The sequence below is a fragment of the Equus asinus genome, chromosome 5 (assembly GCF_041296235.1).
Source record: "Equus asinus isolate D_3611 breed Donkey chromosome 5, EquAss-T2T_v2, whole genome shotgun sequence".
Taxonomy (NCBI): Eukaryota; Metazoa; Chordata; class Mammalia; order Perissodactyla; family Equidae; genus Equus; species Equus asinus.
The window spans coordinates 103,015,246-103,034,978 of NC_091794.1; the positions used below are offsets into that span (position 1 = coordinate 103,015,246).

General features: G+C 54.9%; 1 protein-coding gene across 6 annotated transcripts in view; it reads right to left on the reverse strand.

Moving 5' to 3' along the window:
• The window catches only part of KAZN (kazrin, periplakin interacting protein), a 1,021,370-nt gene that overhangs the window by 127,873 nt on the left and 873,764 nt on the right, over positions 1-19,733 (reverse strand). The gene's annotated exons all lie outside the window — the stretch shown is intronic.

Below are 19,733 nucleotides of genomic sequence, written 5' to 3' on the forward strand. Positions count from 1 at the left end.
GCATGCCAGGGACCGTGTGCTTGGCGCACGTCCTGTGCAACCTCCCGGCAGCCTCAGAGGGTGGTACCCCTGCTCTATGGACGAGGAGACTGAGGGGCCGCCCCAGGGCCACACCTGGGAAGTCGTGGCCCCCAAGCCCCCAGCACGGCCCGGGGCTCCCTGTGATACTTCTTCCCAGGACGCTGTCCTCTGATGTGCCACAGGGCCCCCCAAGCCCAAATCCTAACGAGCGTAACTGAGAAGGAAGCAGAGGACACACGCCAGATAGCAAGGCCGGCGGGGCCTTCGCGGGGCCTGGAACACGATGGCACTCTCACACGCAGAAGGCTGCGCTTTGGGCCATGTTGCTGAGTGTAGAGCTTTCAACTTTTTCTTCGAAGTGCCCTCAGTTCTATTATGTTTACCGTCCCAGGCCCCCGGGAAGATTCAATGGTGGGTTCTCCCGTCCTCAGTAAGGGCAGTCGCCCCAAGGCCCGAGGAACATCTCCTCCACTCAGCCAGCTCCCCAGGGAGTCGGGCACATGAGGCCCGGGCCCAGTGCCCCCATCTTAGTCCCCCCCACCCACCCATGCAGACTCCTGGGTACGACCCTGCCTCTCCGGGCTGTGCCATCCATTCCTGTCCTCCTAGGCCCCCAGGCTGTTCAAAGGGCCGGGGGGACCCACAGTTCCAGAGTGTCCATCCTGTCTCCAGAGGCCTTTGCGGTCACAGATTCTGAGACCTCAAGGTAGGAGATCTAAGGGGGCCCCCACAACTGTGTCCCTCCTCCCACCAGGCTACAACCTTCAGGACTAAAAATGAACAAAACCGATTGGAAAACCACCCTTATCGCACTTGGGGAGTTTCGGCATTGTGGCCTATGAACCAAACGTAGCCTCAAGACACAGAAGAATGTGGGGTGCTTTTTTTTAGGGGGAAGGAGCAGCGGGATGAGGAGGGCCAACTCAGGTCCGAGTTACTGCTATGTCCGTGGACAGAACTTCTCCCCCGACGGGAAAACGCGACCCTGACACAGAAGCCGCATTACCTGCCTTCCCACTTTGACAGACACAGTCACACGTCACTGAACGACAGGGACACGTTCCGAGAGACGCGTCGTTAGGCGATTTCGTCACTGCACGAACATCACAGGGTGTACTTACGCAGACCTAGATGGCGTAGCCTGCCACACATGGAGGCTTTGTGGTGCTCATCTCATGACCACCATCGTGTGTGCAGTCTGTCGTCAACCGAAACATTGTTATGCGGCCCGTGACTGTATTCACTGAGCACCTCGACCGAGAGGCAGAGAGGCCTAAGCTGCTAGACATGTGGCAGGGGCCAGGCGGTCTGTGCTCGAGTCCTGGCCAGTTACTCACCTCTCTGTGCCTCAGTTCCCTCGTGCGTAAAATGGGGCAATAACAGTATCTACCTTACAGGGTTGTTGTGGGCATTAAATGAGTGACTATACACATATACTGACCTCACCCAGGAGAACAGTGCTGGCACATGCCGCTTCTTTTCCCTCCCTCTCCCCCTTCTGGGAGCCGCTGCCTCCTGGCTCTGAGACCAGCCCCTGGCTGCGGCCTTGTCCCTGGACCCCCAGGGGCTCCTCCTGAAAACTCCTGACCCAACCCCGGCTGCCATTCTTTGCTGAGAGGCTCCTGGGTGGGGCTCCCAGCAGCGGTGCTGGTTGCTGAGGGAGCAGGCCCATGACCCTCATCCGAGCCCCGGGCACGGGAGGGAGGCCCCTCCATTTTGCCTCCCACCCCGCTCACTGTCTCCAGTTGACGGACTGACAGAGAAGAGACGGAACGTGAACTGGAGCTGCCGCCGACTGGCCCCCAAACGTTTCCCCTGTCCCTCCGGCCCCCTCCACCACCGCTTCGCAAAGGTCAAATGCTTATTCCACTCCGCATGCTGCCTCTTGGGAGAGAGGAGGAGAAAACTATTCGAAAAATGTAAATTGAAAAAAGCCCATGGCTCTCCACCCCCCACCCCCACCCCCGCCCTCGCGCACGTGCTCACACACGCATGCACAGCTCACACCCAGTAAGACAGAGCGCAGGACCGTGTCCCAGCACCCCGGTCGTAAAAGCCAGCAGGAGGACAAAGAGGTGGTGCAGAAGTGTCACCAATGGTGACCAGCTCCCGGGCTGTTTTCCTTGGAGGAGTGCAAATGACCCTGCCAGCCCAGACAAGGAAATCGCTTGTTCAGCACAGCATCTTCCCAGGTCTTTCTGGAGCACCTCCTGGCAGGAGCCGCGGATCATGTGCCCCAGCCCCGAGCACAGCCCTGACCCACGCGCTAAGCCCACGAAGCGTCTGTCAAGCGCAGCCAGCCCAGGGCACAGCTCAGGGCAAGGGAAGCCTGAGGTCAGGCGAAGGCGCCCGAGGACCGCGCTCTCCTGGCCAGGGTGCTTTCAAGATCAAGCATGCTTTTCCTTGAAGCCCCTCTCTTCCGCCCTCCCCGCCACCCCGAGTCCCCAAGAGAAACTAAAGAACGGCAGGTTCTAGGTTTGGCTGCTGCAGAAGCCAAGCGTCCCGCTGCAGCAGAGGAGCGAACGGAAGTGAGTTCAGAGACACTGGATGTGAACGGTTTAGAGCAGGTCAAAGGCCTTTTGTTGGTCTATATATTTTATTCTCATAAATCGGCCTCCTCCTGCCCTATTCCCTCGAGCTGAACTTCTAGATCTTTCCTCCTTCTTCTCCCCACTCCACAAACTTCAAACCTGGAACGTCTGGGCCTTAAGCTGGGGACCTCTTTCCGGACACATCTGAAATAGTACGATCACTCGAGGCTTCTTGAGAAGGAAGGAGAACAGACATGTGAAGCCGGGGCATAAAGGACTGGGGGGTGGTGCTGTAAAACAAACACACCCGCAGAGCACAGTTTGTGGACGCTTTACAACTGCTCCCATGGTTGGGTAAAGCAGCAGAAAATAAGCCAATGGAAGACGTTAAGTGTCCCAACCAGGAGCAGGTGTTTTCGTTGTAACTTGTAACAAGAAAACGCCCAGCGTCCTGTGGGCCTGCTGCCATGTCCCTCTGGGACTGCAGGCTGATCACCAGCCAGCCCAGGGAGGTCACTCCATCTCCAGCGGCGGATGGCACACAGCGGCAGACATTCCAAGAATAAAAAAAAAAAATTAAAAAAAAAACCAACACAAGCGCTCATTATTCGTCAGCCATGAGGCCCCAGACAATGAAGCCCAAACCCAGGAGGCCAGGGATAAGGGGACAGCAGCCCTGTGGCCCCTCTGCAGATGAGCAGACAGCATGGGTCTCAGCAAAGACCACAGGCAGGGCCAACGGGTTTTCAGCTAAAATCCTTTCAGTAATCACGAAAATTGACCCAGGATAACCTGCTGCCCAGGAAATTGTTCCTGCTCCTGATCCCGGGAGAAAGCTATCAATCTCCTTCCAAATTAGCATTTTCTCTGCGTGCACACCTGCAAAAAGCTTATTTTGGGGAAGTGAGGAAAAAAACCCCAGACCTCCAACCCGGGCTGGCCCGGCCTGGCAGGTAGGCGGCTGACTCGAGTTAAACATTGCCCGGCAGAGAAACTCAATCTCCTTTTTCAACTGGTGGGCATCGAGTGTATTGTTTTCTCTCCACCTTCACCCTCCTCTTTTTATAAATCTTGGCTGCATGTAAATGTTCACAGGACTCTCTTGCCAAGAGGCGAGTGCTGTATATCTGGCTATGGAAGCTGCTTTTGGACGTATGACCTTGTCACTGACGATCTTTGGGCTCCTTTTGACCTAAGAGCAAGGGGGTGGGTGGTACAGGGTTAGCTGCAGAAAAAGGGAATATGGCATCTTAATTCCATAGCCCTAGCTGCCCTAAAAGCACCCCACAGAGTTCCCAGCTCCCTCTCTCCCTGCCTGCTCCCTGGACAGCCGCCAGATGTCTTCTGGCTCCTGCGAAGTCCTCTTAAACAAACATCAGGAAAGCCGGGAACATACAGCTCAGGGTGGGGAAGACCCTCCCCTCGGATGTGCAAGGGGAGATTCTGGTTCTGGCAGCTCCCTGACCCTCACAAAGGGCTCCCGGGAGGTGGGGGACGAGAGATCTGGTCAAGCGGGTGGCTCAAGCCAAGAAGCCCTGTTCTCTCGCCCCCCAGCACAATCTGCTCTGCCCTGGCCGGGAGGACGGACGCCTGAAGGAGCTGGTGCGGGAAGGTGTATGGGGTTGCGTGCCACCGCAGCTGGCTCTGCAGGTCACAGGGGTTATCACGTCAAGGACACAGATTTAGTGTGTAAGATCCTCTATGGGAGGCCACGGGCGAACGCGTGGATGCTTCAGTGAAGTCGACTTTCCGGCTCAATATAATCGTACGGGCTGCCTGGAGAGGAAGTAAGTTTCCAATCCCTGAAGGCATTCAAGCTCAGGAGGAACAGCTGTACTGGGCATTATGAGTCTGTCTCCTTTGCCTCAAATTCCCTAAATTAACTACTTTCCCACAGCCCCTGGAAGGAAGCGGATCGTACTCCACGTGCCCTGCCCACCCTAACAATGCAGCTGATTGGACCAGGACGGTCACCTGATCCAGGGTCTGCAAAACCATTGGTTAGGCAGGGACCAATCGGACTCTGTGTCCCAGGCATTTAAGAGATTGAAAGGTCCTGCAAGAGCTGAGCCAGAGGACACTGGCCCTCCTGGCTGAGGAGGGAAGCAGGGAGGCAGCTGGGAGCATCCTCAGGTGGCGATGGGAGGGAGATGGGACGGAGAGAGGGCAAGGCCTGGGCTCCCCGCCTTTGTGTCCGGACCCCACACGGCTGGCCGGACTTCCCGTGGTTGCTGGTTGTGTCCTTACAACAAGCCCTCCTTGGACCTGAGCTCCTTCGAGTCAGCATGTGCTTCTCACACCTGAAACCCTGGAGCATCCCTGGCTGGGAAGGCTGCAGCGGGAGGCGGGCCTGCCTGGGGGACGGCTGGGCCGTGTGAAGGCCGCCACTACCCTGGGAACCAGGCCTTCCTGAGGCCGTGAGGGGGACGGAGCCTGGGACTGCCCCACAGGCGACTCACGCTCCCTCTGACTCTGGGGTTCACACAGGGCTGTGCTCCTTCCTTCACATGCACCTCCCATCATCACTGCTCAGCACATGGACCCTGGCCGTCTGCCACGGAGAACGAGGCTAAAAGCTCAGTCACAGCCGGGACTCTCACCCCGACAGGCAGAGGAGCGCCTGGCGGACACACGTCCCCCCGTGGAAAGGCACCTCCCTACTGCACCACCGACTCAGCCCCCGGGCTCAACAAACACCATTTTATTATTTGCAGTCGCTTGAGGCAGCTTGTTAATAAAGCAGCAGCTCCTCTTACTCAGTACCTGCTGTATGCCAGGCCCTGAGGGTGCGTGCCATCATTTCCATTTTACAGCATGAGGAAACGGAGGCTCAGAAAGATTAAGCAGCTTCCCAAGGGCCCCCGGGTGAGCGTCCCACGACTCCGAAGTCTCTGACAAGCTGCTGCCAGACGCCACCTCTGAGAGGGAGAGCAAAGCCTGAGCAGGTGCCACCCCTACGAACCTCTCCCCCACAAGACCTCACCCTGCCCCAAGCACTCTCTCCTACTGATCGCTGACCCTGGACTTGTCCGACTTGGCGTCTCTTTGGCGAGCCTCATATCACTCCAGCACCCCTTTTGGTATAAAAGTAATACGAATGATGTTTACTGAGCTCCTACTATGTGCCAGGGACCATGCTAAGCACTGTGCACAGATCATCTCATTTAATCTCCACAAAACCCCTACTAGGTGGGGATAGCACGCCCAGTTTACAGGTGCAGAACCTGAGACTCAGAAAGGTTCAGTAGCTTGGAATGAGCTGGGCCCAGGCAGTCTGGCTCTGTGGCGCTGAGCACCTGATACACGGTCTCCCATGTCCCCACATTCAGAGCCCTGGATCTGCATACTTGTCTTAGTGTGGGAACTCACTGCCCTCCACAGGGCTGATGCCAGGTGAAACGGGGAGCCAGCACCTATGCCCGAAGCGACCCCAGGCACAGAGGCAAGCCAACCACGCTCTTCTGCTAAATTCTTGCCTTCCTGGGCTGCCCAGGCCCTGCCCTGCTGTGAGAAGGTAGCAGCTGCCTGCTGGGTATGGATTCAGGGCATCGCTAAGGGGACTCAATCAGGGAGATGGCCGAGCTCCAGATGCAGCCCAGAAAATCCGACTCCCGACGGGAAGGTTGAGGGAAGCCAGATGCCGTCTGGAGTGCCCAGAGCACCAGCTGCTGCCCTGACCTCAGTGTGCTCAGCAGTATCAGGGATGTGGCAGGAGGCTGGCAACAGCAACATGACAGCATGTACTTGTGCCGGCCCACAAGGGAGCAGGCACACTGGGGTGGGGGAGCTCAAATCAACACCCCCCAGACCCCATACTCAGGAAGCCAACAGATCCAGGGGTCCTCCTACAATGCCGTCTGGGACAGCTGTGACAGAAGAGGCATAAACAGAGACATGGGAGGCAGAGAAGAGGAAGGGACGCGGTGGCTTATGACCAGGAGGCTGCAGGAACCTGAGAGGTGGCAACTGTCTACTGGCTGGCCCTTGAAGACAGAGGAGGAAGGGAGAAAGGGGAGAAAGAATGAACAATTAGTAGAAGAGAAAACTGAGCTCCTTCACAGGTTCTAGAACAGGGCCTGGCCCATCGTAGGAGCTCAAGAAAACCTGCAAAATAATTAATCAACAGGGTCAGCATCTAAGGCTTCTATTTGAATCCCATAATACCTAAAGGGGCACAAACACATGCTTGCTGAAGGAATGATCTTACATTCTGCAGCTCCACCTTCCAGCTCTCATTTCCAGGGAAGAACATTGTCCCCGACCGCCCTTTGAGTAACACCCCACTCTCAGGCTGTGTGTTTCACTGGGGGCTCACAAGCTCTACCCCAACCTTTCCCAGGGAAGGGCACATGACCTGGGCCTAGACAATCAATGCATTCCAAGCTACTGGACCAAGTGATTGACTCAGAGCTGTCACGTGAGTAAAGCTAAGCCAATGAGAGTCAGTCCTGGGATTTCTGCTGGAAATACTAGGAATGAAGTACTTTCTACACTGGAATCCTAGAAAGGTATATGTTACTCAGACTTATTAGGGGTCATTTTTGCCACCAGAAAGGATAAAGCCCAAACAGATAAAAGGAGACTTGGGATAACATCATTTGAGGCAGCTATGCCTCAAGCTAGACCTACCTCTGATCATTTCAGTAATGGGGAGCTATTGATTTCCCTTTTTGTGAGTCAGTTCCAGTAGCGTTTCTATCATGTGCAACTCAAATAGTCCTGTAACTACATGACTCTCTGGGCAGGTGGTAGCAAAGTGGGAAGTACAAACAACACAAAGTTAGCTTTTTCCATAACAAACTGTTACTGAACGCTAAGCACAGACCTCTCTGCGGCCTGGGGCAAGTTTCTTAACCTCCTCCACTTCAGTTACTTCATCTGTGAAATGGGCTGATTAATGTACCTCATTTGTCTGGGCTGTTTAGTGCAGACCACCCTGTAAGGCAGGAGTCCTCAGATCAGCTTCCCCAGCAGGTTTCACCTGATGCCGCCAAGTGACGTCAGACCTTACAGGGCGTGTGTAAGGTGACGTGGGGGGCAGGGGGGAGTGAGGGTCCCTGTGCGCATAACTACTCAGAACACTGGTTCATCCACCTGGCAAACAGCGAGTCTCTGCAAAGGAGCCAGTGAGGAGGTACAGCAGCACCCCAGAAACCAAGCTCGCCGCCCGAGGACAGGACCAGCAAGTCAGCGAGGAAGCAGGAAGGCAGAGCTGGCTCCGGGACAGCGAGGGGGCGGGGCTCTGCCCCAGAGGTCAGACAGAGACCTAGTCACCTTGGAGAGGTGGTCACACAGGGACAGAGGACATCTGGGGAAGTCCCCATGTCTACCCCAAGAGCCCGGCATGAAGACAGCGGAGAGGAGCTGCTGGTCATTTCAAACATCAGGGCAGCTGCCCAAACGCACTTAACCTTCCAGAACCAGGTCCCAGCCAGCTACAGGGCCCAGTTAACCAGAACTCTGGCTTAGATTTGAAGACAGAGAAGCAGACAACGGGAAGACTCGCTGATGGAAAGGATTCGTATTTTCTTTAACCCGGGCTGCAGGGGAAGTTGTGGGGCCCAGCACAACCACCAATCGCCAGCACTAGGGTCCTGAGTTAGGTCTCGGAAGCTCTGCAGAAGCCCGATTCCAACAAGGGAGCTGTCCAAGCCTGCTCACCCCGGTGGGGACGCAGAAAGGCATTTTAGGAACTTTTCAGTGACACTGGAAACACAGAAGAGTTTCTGGGGTCTAATTCTCTGCAAATATCCTTGACTTTAAGCCCTATGAGGGGAGCACTGTGTTTTGGGCAGGATTGAGTTTTCTCTCCGACTGGACCCCTGATACCTCCAAAGGATTCTGGTCCAGGCAAATGCAACTAATTACCTGCAGAGGAAACGAACAAAAGAACCTCGGGGCCCCACCACACTCAACAATTCTGGAGACTGAAACACATAGAGATACAGTGACCAGGCGACACAAAGGACGGGGGCAGGTGTAAAACCAAATGAACTTGTTATCTTGCATGAGGAGACCCGGGGGCCAGAGGCCATGGGATCTGCAGCCACTCAGTCAGGTGACCGACCGCACTGCACGAGCTGCAAGACAAGAGCCGTCAGCAAAGCGCCAAGGAGCTCCGCTAGGGAGCTCTTTTCTTCTCCCTGGCCAGCCCTAAACTTCCAGAACTTTGAGCATCCCGGTTGGAGGAAAGCCTCCTTTCCTCCCTCCCAGACTTCACTCTTCCCTGGGAAGCTTCTGCCGTGAACACCAAACCACGTGCCTCCCTCTGGTCCTCAGTAACCAAGGGATGGGTGAGGCGGGAGGAGCTGTCAGGCTCATGGCTTCATTTTCTAAGTTCCTCCTTCAATCAGCCTGCCTGCAAGGCGCGAGCCTTTTTGTACCTTCTCCCTGCTTTCGCCCAGGCCTGTGGTCATGTAGCCTGAGGACAGAGTCCAGGGCAGACGTGGGGGACAGGGGGCCCATGGGGCAGCATCCAAGTCACACACCTCCTGCCCTGTTCCTGCCTCTATCCTTCAGGGGGTTGCAAATTCCAGAAGGAAACAGGGATATACTTCCTAACCCCAATAATGACAGGGGGCACGGCCGGGGTTCTCCAGGTGAGGCCCTGCCTGCCAGGTGAGGCTCATGCAGAGGTCCACCAGTCCGTCAGCAGGTCGGAGTCTCCTAAGGTCCCAAGGGAGACAGATGTGTAGGCCCTACGGCCCTGCCCCCACGGAGGTGAGAGTTCAGGAGGAGTGCCCAGGAGGACAGGAACACTGGCGCAGGACCTGGTCTCAGCTGCACTGTGCTCCACGTCCGTGGATTCGAGGACTACACAGAGGGGCTGGAAGGAACAAGAAAGATCTGCAGAAGGGTTGGGGCCCGGGGCAGGGTGCACCTTGGACTTAGCATGGGGTGCAAAGACAGAGGTAAGAAGGAGAAGGTAAGGGGTGGGGATGAGCCAGCCAGTTCATGGGACGGTGAGGAGACCCTTGGCCCCTCAAGAGGAGTCAGAAGAGGGCTTGTCAAATGTTCGTGGTTCCCAGCACCAAACCCAGGCCAGAGCAGGTACTCAACACCCGCCAGGTGGACGAACCAGGAGTCCTGTCAGATCTAGGGAGGGGTCGAGGGAGGGCATCCTTCTGGTTCAAGTTAAGGGCTCCAGACAGAAAAACCCTCCTCCAGAATGGAGGCGCCAGGAGGGCAGGGCTGGTTGGGCTCAGCTTGTCAGTGCCGGGCACCCAGCTGGGGCCTGATGAGTGTGTATCCACTGGTGATCAGGTGAACAAAGGGGCAGATATGATTTAATAAAGACGGGCTCAGCTGGAATCTGAGTTGTGGGTCAGCCTGACCATCAACAGAAACCCGGAGACATGAACGAGCTAGGAGTGAGGGCAGGGCCAGAAGGTCGATGTGATCAGAGAAGGCAGAAGGGGGTCAGGGGCCAGGGAGGTGATGCCTTAGCCACTGGGAGGGCAGGGGGTGCGGTGGGGGGATCACTTTCCACGTGGCAAAAGCAGGTGAGTGTGGCTGGCACAGCTGAGTAGCCAGAAGCCACTGGGGTACAGACAGGGAGACCAACTCTCCTGGTTGGCCTGGGACTGAGGAGTTTCCCAGGATGTGGGGCTTTCAGTGCTAAAACTAGGAAAGTTCTGGGCAAACTAAGATGAGTTGGTCTCCCTGAGGCACAGGTCTGCCCTCAGCAGCATCCCAGAGAGAACCAGATCACTGGTGGTACCAACCACATTTGTAAAGTGCTTCAGAACGAGCAAAGCACTTCCCGATCCACAGGTTCGGGGGAAGCAACCATAAATCTGTGAGCTAGGCCAGGCTGGCACTATGGATCTCATTTCACAGACCAGGGAAACTGAGGCTCAGAGGTGAGTGACGTGCACAAGGAAGGTGCCGTGGTGGGTAAGCAGCACAGCCAGGTCTGATGTTCTGGCCTCCACCTCCCCTGCTTTCTGTGCACACTCAGAAGACACGAGTGCAGCCGTGGGCCGTGCCGACTTCCTCTGGGCTGATGGATGCCAGGGGAAGCAGCAGAGGCCCTGTGCCCAAGGGGGAACCAGGGGACCCCAGGGAAATGGGCCCATCTGGCCCTCTTCTCTGCTGAGATTCTGGCATAGGTTGAGCAGGCAGCCACCACCTGGGACACTGGGAGAGAGGATGGGGCAGGGTGCTGCTGGCTGCTGCTCTGCTTGCCTCCCCTGTAACATCCCCATCATGGCCACCCCCTGGGCAAGGCCAGGATCCCTGAAGGCCCTTGTGAAAGGCAGAAGGATCAACTTGCCACACACCCAGCAGTGCCTGAGCTTGGAAGGGTCTTGGCAGCCAGTGAGAGAACCGGTCAGGGTTCAAGGGGAAGGGAAGGGGGAGAGAGAGGAGAAGACAGAAAAGAGGTCTTGGGGGAATTTAAGTGGAAGGAGTTTCCTAGAGCATCTTGCTTAGTGACTGGTTTCGAACTGAGCTGCATCAGCATCACCTTGGGGGTGGCTGGGCCCACCTCCAGTTTCTGATTCTGTAGTTCTGGGGCGGGCTGAGAATCTGCATCTCTAACAAGTTCTCAGGGGACGCTGATGTTGCTCGTCTTGGGATCCCATCTTGAGAAACACTGGCCTGGCACATGTGGTCATGAGGGTGACGGACCACTGGAGGCTGGGAGACCCCCAGAAGTAAAGATGGAAGGTGTTGGAGGCCTTGGTCCTCAAACTTCAGACAGGGTCAGAATCACCTGGGGTGGAGGCAGAGGTGACCTGTGTAAAACGCAGATGCCTGGGCCCATCCCCAGATATTTTTGACCATCCAGGTCTGGTAGGGGGTCCAGGAACTTAAAAACCACAAGATCTGAGAGTTTCTGATGCAGGCAGTCCAGGGGCCACACGGGGAAGCATGGCAGCCTCAAAGGAGCACAGTGGGAAAACAAGGATCCCAGGCTTCCTGAGCTGTGATGGGCCACAGAATCATCTGCAGTATCGTGCCTGGACTCAGGGCCAGCTGCACCATCCACTATGCTGGCCACTAGCTACATGTGGCCTCTTGCAATTAAATAAAATTTGAAATTCAGTTCTTTTGTCATACTAGCTACATTTTAAATCCAGTGGCCACCATATAGGACAGCGCAGATACAGAAGAGTTCTTCCATCTCTGCGGAAAGTTCTATCAGACCGCTCCGGCCTGGAGATCACTCTGTGTCTGCCACCATTTCCCCTTCTATAAAAGGGTCTTTCCCAGGATGCAAAGGAGAGGAAAGGCTCTACCCAAGGTAGCTGTTTCTACCCCACACCAAGACCCCCTGCACCTGCTGGTGGCAGGTGGCAGCCAGCTTGGCAGGGGTGGCATCCACGTCTGCCCCAGCACCCAAAGAGGGAGCCTCTGTCCCTGCAGAAGGAACGTCAGGGACATGAGTTTCACTTCTGGTCTGCTGCTAGTGCAGCCAGAAGGGTCTCGAAGGAGCAGAGGAAGATGAGGGCTGGCGACGTGGAAGTGAGGACAAGTCCCGGTGCAGGCCCACCCAGGCCAGGTGAAGTCTAAGGGGACGCTGCAGGGGGCGGCTGGGACGGAGGAAGGCCTGCCCTGACATCAGCGAGCACCAGAAGCCTCGCTCAGATGCTGGAAGCCGACAGGCAGCAGGGAATACTCAGGGTGTGCAGGTGGCCACAGCCTCGGGCTGCAAAGTCACAGACCCAACAGGTCCAGCCCCCCAGCCCCTAACCTGAAAGGAGAGACAGAGGTTGCGTCTGGTGGCCAGAATGGGGGAAGCTGAGCGCTTAGATGGGATACTGGCATCAGGCCCCATCATCACCCCAGGCTGACAGACTCTTCTCCCAGTCCGTGATGGCGCAGGCCCAGAAGTTCTTGTCTCCCTGCACTTCACAGGTCGGCTGCCCTTCTGCCCGAGGCAGATCCCTAGGGTGCCGAGGAGCTCTGAGGCCAGTCCTCACGCATGCTACGGACAACATCCTAATAAAGCCCGAGCCGTTCTCCTCAAAACAAGATACACCCAACAACACCAACCAAACAAAAAGGATGTGTTTAAAACATCACAGTGGCGGAGGTATCAAACATATGCCGGTTTTAACCACAGGAAAAAGATAACTGGATTTATTTTTTCCCCAAGTCTTCCCGGCAAGCCTGTGAGGTGGCCGTGTTTTAAAGGAAGGAAGTGAAAGAAACACTGGGGATAAAGTAGGGAGGACAGGGGATCTCACACGTGTCCCAGGACCATCAGCACGGGGACAGGGGCAGACGGTACGTTAAAAATGCAGGATCCTGCAAACCCCACGTGAAGTACATGGAACAGGCAAATGCATGGAGACAGAAAGTAGGATGGTGGTTATCAGGGTTGGGGACGGGGGTGGGGGGGGAGTTATTTAATGGGTACCATTTCAGTTTGGGACAATGGAAGTTTCTGGAAATGGAGAGTGGTGATGGGTGCATAACATTGTGAATGCATTTAATGCCACTGAATTGTACACATAAAAATGGTTAAATGGTCAATTTCATGTTGTGTATATTTTACTGGAAAAAAAAAAAGTGCAGGGTCCTGAACTTCCCCCTGGACCTACTGAGTCAATCTGAGAGGTGGGTCCTGGAATCTGCATTTGAGCCCACTGACCCTGGGATTCAGCCCTTTGCTGGATGGGAGGGCTACAGTCAGAGCCTTCCTGTCCCACCCCCTAGGCCCCTTGGCTTTCCACCCCAAAGGAGCTGAGAAAGTCCCACAGCATATAAAGTGATGGGAATTCTCCCACATGGCTCTCCTCCGCACTGTTGACACAGGTGAGAGATGCCAAGAGGAAGCACAGACAAGCTGCTCAACCGAACACACGTGCCACGTACGTGACATTCAGGCCAATGACAAAAGGGATCCAAGTGGCGCAGGAGGGTGGGGGGCCTGGGCTGGGGAGCCTAGAGGAGCAGGCCCCACTAGTGGGGGTGGTGCCAAGGGTACACAATCTGGAGGAACCATGGGTCAAGGGTGTGGTCTCCCCCGTCCCCTCAGCACCCAGACCGGGCCCGGCTCCTCTGCGGAGCTCAAGGAAGGAGGAATATTGGTTCAGTGGAAGGCTCGGGAATGCCAGTGTCAGCCTGGGGCACAGAGCAGGACGTCCGAATAAAGACAAAGCTGTACTCTGGCGGCTTTCTCACCCCTGCAGTCTTGTGAGCGCACAAGACAGACATGCATGTGCCTCTTTCTAATGGATTCTGAGCGCGTGCGTGCTGGGGGCAGTGGGGCAGACTGGATCAGAAAAGGAGAAAGTGGGATTTCATGAGGATGTCCACCTACCTACTGTTCACTTCGGGACGCCTGTGGGAGGGAAAAGGATGCTGCTAAGCAGTATGTCAGGACGCAGCGGGTAAACCAGAGCATACGGCCTCCATAGTGTCTTACTCCAAAATTAACCCAGTCCCAGAAAGGCAAATGGCAAAGGTTCTCAAAGTCTGGTCCACGGGAGCTCTGTATCAAAAACCACCCAGGGCACTTGATAAAATGCAGATTCCCAGGCCCCTCCCCAGACCTACAGAATCAGAACCGAGGGGGGAGCCTGAGACTCTGTATACGGGCGAGCACGCCAGACCACTGAGACCCCCCTGAACAGGTCAGAAGGAGTTAGGGAAGAGGCTAACGAGGGGAAGCTCCCTGCTTGCCAAGACACCCATGTGCCTTTGTAGGTTCTCACACTGACCCTGGAAACCACCGCACGGCACATCTTGGAGTAGAGTCCCTTCCTCGCTCTGGGCCTCAGTTTCCTCACTCCCTACAGAGAGTGAATTGACCTCACCCCTGCCAAGGCTTCCCTCTCAGGACTCCACATTCTAGGTTCCCAAATGGCCAGGGTCAGACCTCCTTTCAGGGGCCAGCTGGCCTCTCTGGATGGCACAGAGGGGCAGGGTAGAGTCTCCTGGAGCCGAGGGGGCAGTCTAGGCCCCAGAGGCAGTCACTCCCAACTGCCTCTGGCTGGTTGGAAGCCAGCGTGCCGAAGATGCCAGGAAGAAAGTCCCACGACTCCCAGCATCGCAGCCTCTGCTGGGCGCTCTGGCGGCCCTCGGGGAATCATAAGCTGATGAAGGAAACCACAGGGGAGAAGCAATAGTCCTGGGGCAGGCAGCACAGCAGCCTGGAACAGCCACTTACTTCAACCTGTGTAACCTCTGTAGCCTCAACTGTGTGGTCTGTAAGATGGGGAGAACGCAGGTATCTCACAGGGGTGGGGGACGATCCCTGCACTCCCCTACACCTCTGGGTGGGCCTCAGTAAGTGACTCCATTGTTACTGGGACCTTACCGAACAGGAACACACATTCTCTCCTGCCTGGGTGCCCAGCACTTCAAAGTTCTGGGCACACGGGCGAGGCTGAGCGGTGAGGTGAGGGAATCCAGCACACAGGAACCAGCAGCTGTTGTTTTCACTTCTCTCCAGGCCCCCGGGGAGAGCTTTCTGTACAATTAAAAGGTACTGAACACACTCAATGCCTGAGATAAAGTTACAGCCCAAAAGGGCTGGCAGCCTGAGCCAGCCTCCAAATCAGGCAGCCACAATGGACCAGGCCATTGGCACCTGCATCAGCCACCAGGTGGTGACGGTTCCACAAAGTGCACCACATGGACCGAGGACGCACATGGAGGGTCACCACCCCAGGACCCGCCGCCTCCCCTTCTCCTTAACCCAGGCTTAGCGTCACCAAGTTCAGGGCCACGAGTCCAGGTGGGACTCATCTCCGTGTCATACCTCTCTGGCTGTTAATTCCTTCCAAATTTGAGGCTGCTGCCACACCCACTGGGCTAACAGCACGGGGTGAGGGCTCGGAGGAACTGCCACCATCAGCATCTTCTAAGTGGCCTCTCTGGAAGGCACCCAAACAGCATACGAGAGAAAGCCTGAAGGGCCCACCTTCACGGTGGCTGCCGCAAGGGGCATAGAGTGTGTGGTCCTTGCGAAGAGGAGGCGGTCCTGACTTCTCCCCTCCTGGACAGGCACTCATCTGACACGCTCAACACGAAATGCATTCACAGAGAGTAAATTCATAAAAAGTAACGACACGTGCACCTTGTAACCACGGCTTGCCATCCTCTCCGGCGTGTTCACAGCCCTTAGGGACTCACAGCAAACACGAGATCCCACGGCGATCGCCTCGGCCAGCTGTAATGATTTGCTGGGTGTGCTTATTTGCTGGGGCTCCAATCTGTGCACACAGCAACACACTTGATTTCCCACTTCCGTCCACTGGCCACGTGACGAACGAGAGGGGCTCACTCCAGGACTGTGTTTGCTATTTTCCGTGAGCCTTGTGCTTGGTGGCTCTTGAGATGATTAAAAGGGGAGTAAATTTTTTTTTCTCCAGAATGGCTGGGGGGGTTCTAGCAAATTGTCCAGTTAACTTAATTGAAATACTACAAAGAGCATAAACAGTATGTAATAACTATTATGGAAGTTTCCTGACGACTCAGAAGGGCAAATAAACAGCTAGCAGCCCTTCAGAATCACCTATCTCATCAAATCTCAATATTTCAAACTTAAAAATTTTACACACACACTCACACATTGTTTGGACTCTGGATACAGGGGAAGTCCCCTCCCCCTTATGGCACAGGGAGCATGAGGCCCCATGGGTATGAAGGATGTTAACTACGAATATTGCTGTCCAACAGCTTTGAGGTGGGTAATATGATGCCATTTTACAGATGGGTAAACTGAGGCTCGGGATACTCAATAACTTGCTTGGGGACACATAGCCAGTAAGCAGCAGAGCCGGCAAATTCAAACCAAGGCATGTCTGATTCCAAAGCTGATGCCTTGGACCCACTGTGAAGGTTCAGAAGCAAAGTTCAGTCCATCTCGCTGAGCAGTCACACAGGGCGGAGGGCGCTGGGCCCCAGGAGATCACCCCAGGGAAACCAATCTGAATTTTTTCCAACAGCAGTGACTTTCACCCCTGACTGTCTGGGACGCCAAGCCTCTACTGTTTCTGTCCCACCCCACTAGCCAAGGTAGCTCACACAAAACCCTCGTGGTCCTAGTGGGTGGCTTCTAATTCCAACGTGGAGATCTGAACTCACCCCCAACCCGGCAGAAATCCTTCATAGAGGGAAAACACGAGCCGACCCACTGCGGAAACTGCTAAAGGCGCAGAGATAACAAACGCTTGAGCTGCTTAAAACGACAAATGTCAAGGAGAGGACAAATGTTTTTTATTTTCTTAAGATAAAAATTTAAAGAAAAAACGGACCCGAAACTTAACATGGGTCTCCTTTCCTAAGATCCACACACGGTCTTCCCACACTGCTTTGAGGTCTACAAATTGGAATCAAGTCCTGGCTGTGATACCAGAAGCTGTGTGATCTTGGGCAAGTTACTAAACTTTTCTGAGCACCAATTTCCCCATCTGTGGATGGCATTAGCAATAGAACCATCCCTCTGGGATGCAGGAGGACTGATTAAGACAACACATCCCATTTGGTTAGCACTGTGCCTGGTCCTTGGGAGGGCACAGTGCTGGGACCAACACAGATACAGAAGGGCCCGCATCCTGTCCTCCATGGGGCTTTATGTGAGGGGGAGAAGCAAGAGAAGATAAGAACTCAAACGACTAATAAAAAAGGGAGAGAGCAGAAGAGGCTCCGTCAGGTCCTGTGGCTTTTGAAGCTGGGGGTTGAGGGAAAAGCTGAATGAGACAAGGGCATCCGAGCTGGGCCTCGCAGCCTGGGCAGGCTGCAGATGCGGACAGATAAAGTGGCCAGTCTACAAAGATACGAATTTGCCAGCAACTTTTAAAAAATGACATGGTTCTTTTAACCGATTGGCAACACCCTCCTGCCTTAGGGGCTCAGCACGCGTGACCCCGCTTCATTCTGGAGCACTCTCTCTCGCTCTCTGACCACCCTACCTAAATACCCTAAATACCGGACAGCATCCAATGCCATCACACAGACCCCTCACCTGGCTGCTTTTTCCTGCACAGCACTTACCATCCCCTGACACATCCCGTGCGTATCTGCCTACTGGGAATCTCCTCCCACAGAACATAAGCTCCATAGAAACAAGCGCTCTGGTTGTCTCGTTGGCTGCCATCTCCCTGGCAGCTACAACAGTGCCTGGCAGGACTAGATGCTCGAGAAATGTGACGGAATGAATGGACAGCCAAAGAAGGCATACTTCATGTTCTCTGCCTAGGAACCCTCGGGGAACAGCACCTGCCTCGCTCTGTGAGGGCCCTGGAATGATCCCCCCTCAGATGGAGTTATTCCCAGGGCACCAACAGGGAAACTGAGTTATAGAGCACCTCAAGGTCAAACAGATTCAGGGCAGAACTAGGTGCCGATGGAGCAAGTGGCTACTTTCTGCATCTCCTGCTCTGGTCCCTGGTCTGCCCAAAGAAGGGTACCCTCCCCTGGAAGTGGCCCCACCCTGGAGGCCAGAGCTGTCACCAGCACAGGACCTGTCACCCTGCTGATCTTAGGACACCCTCCATGAGCAATGGCAAGGTGTCCAGGCCCTTATCCCCCCACCAAGCATGCCTTCTCCCTTTCCCCACACCTCTGAAAGCGTCATCTAACAGGGCACCTCTTCCAGCTCCTTAAACTGAGCGTCACAGTCGGCTGGGGACCAAAGAGCTGAGATCCTGGGGCGAGTCACCCCACAGCCTGGCTACAACGTTTATATCAGCAACAAAGTCACCTTGTGGTTCTAAGTAGGAAGAGTTCCCACGTACCTCCCAGAGGAAAACCCCTAGTGACGGCCAAAGGTTTGGGAAAACACGTCCACGACCGGCTGTCCCCGACGCCCGGCCAGCATGGAAGCTCTCACAACTGCCTCTGGTCTTTAAGAGGCAGAGACCGGAAGAAGGCGAAGAGTGGGGGGGAGAGGGAACTCAAAATTTTCTGGTTTAGCTGCTGGCTTGATCTTATTCCACGCCAGTGATGTCATCTGTAAATCGGGAAAGGAGATCTCCCTGCACACACAATGGATACAGCACGAGGGCCCAGAATAGCCACCACCCCCAGACCTCGGAGACCGGCGCTTCTCGGCTGCAGCATGGCATTAGGAAATCGTTATTATGAACACACGAATGGCGTCTGTAGAGACACAAATGTAAACAAGTCTATCTCCACCCCGCCATCTTCTACATGTTTACATAATGACAGCCTCCACGGGAACAACAGGTCAGCCTTGGATCCCTGATGTATTGTACAGACAAGACAAATGCCATCTTGACAGGAGACGGAGCAGACAGCATCCCACCTTAATGGGAAACTGAGTCAATGGGGCACTGACAGGTGCCCCAGCGAGTGAAGCTGACAACTCCACTAAGCACCAACTGTGAACTAGACAAGATGCTCTGCAGACACCAGCTTTGGAACGATCCACACGTTAGCTGACACTATTATTATCTCCGCTTTACCGATGGGTAAACTGAGTCTCAAAAAGATCAAGCAACTTGCCCAAGCTCTCCCAGGTGCTTATGCTTTGCACCTACGCTCTGTTTTACACCAAGCTGTCTGGAACTCCAACTTGGTGCAGCTGGTGAGGGAGGGGGTGGGACTGTCTCCAGCAGGCCCAGCCCCAGAGCCAAGGGTCAGGGACTCAAGCTCCTCCCAGGGCTCGGCGCCCCTCTTCTAGACCGTTGGTAACCCAGAACCTCAGCTGCTCCGGGACACCAACAGCGGCTCAGCTAATCAGAGCCAGCTGGTGGCGGTCCCAGCTCCTGAGGCTACAACTACAACTTCAGGATTCTACCTCCTGGGGAGACCAACACAGGCAAGCTGGAATTAGGAGGCCTTGCTGCTGGCTTTTTCTCATAGGAAAGAAATAATTATTACGTAAATGAGTCTGGTGTTTTCCAGCTGGTAAGCTTGCTGCCTGGGAGAGCATTCTGGGGCCAACCCATAGACAAAATCTGAAATTCCAGCAGGACACCCTTAGGGCTGTGGGACCTTGGGCACATCAATTAACCTCCATCCTTATCTGTCCCCATCTTCAGGGAGATGACACAGCCCCACTCCCAGAGTTGTGATAAGATTTTAAGGAGACACTGCATGTAAATTACTGCAACACAACAGGTGTTCAAGAAATAATGAATAATCATGTTGTGCCCTTCCCCTCTTATTTTTCCTGGAAAAAGTATTCAAACTTCAAACTGATGATGACAGACTCTTCTCAGAAGCCCTAGCTTCCATCTAAATTTCTTCCTATTCTAG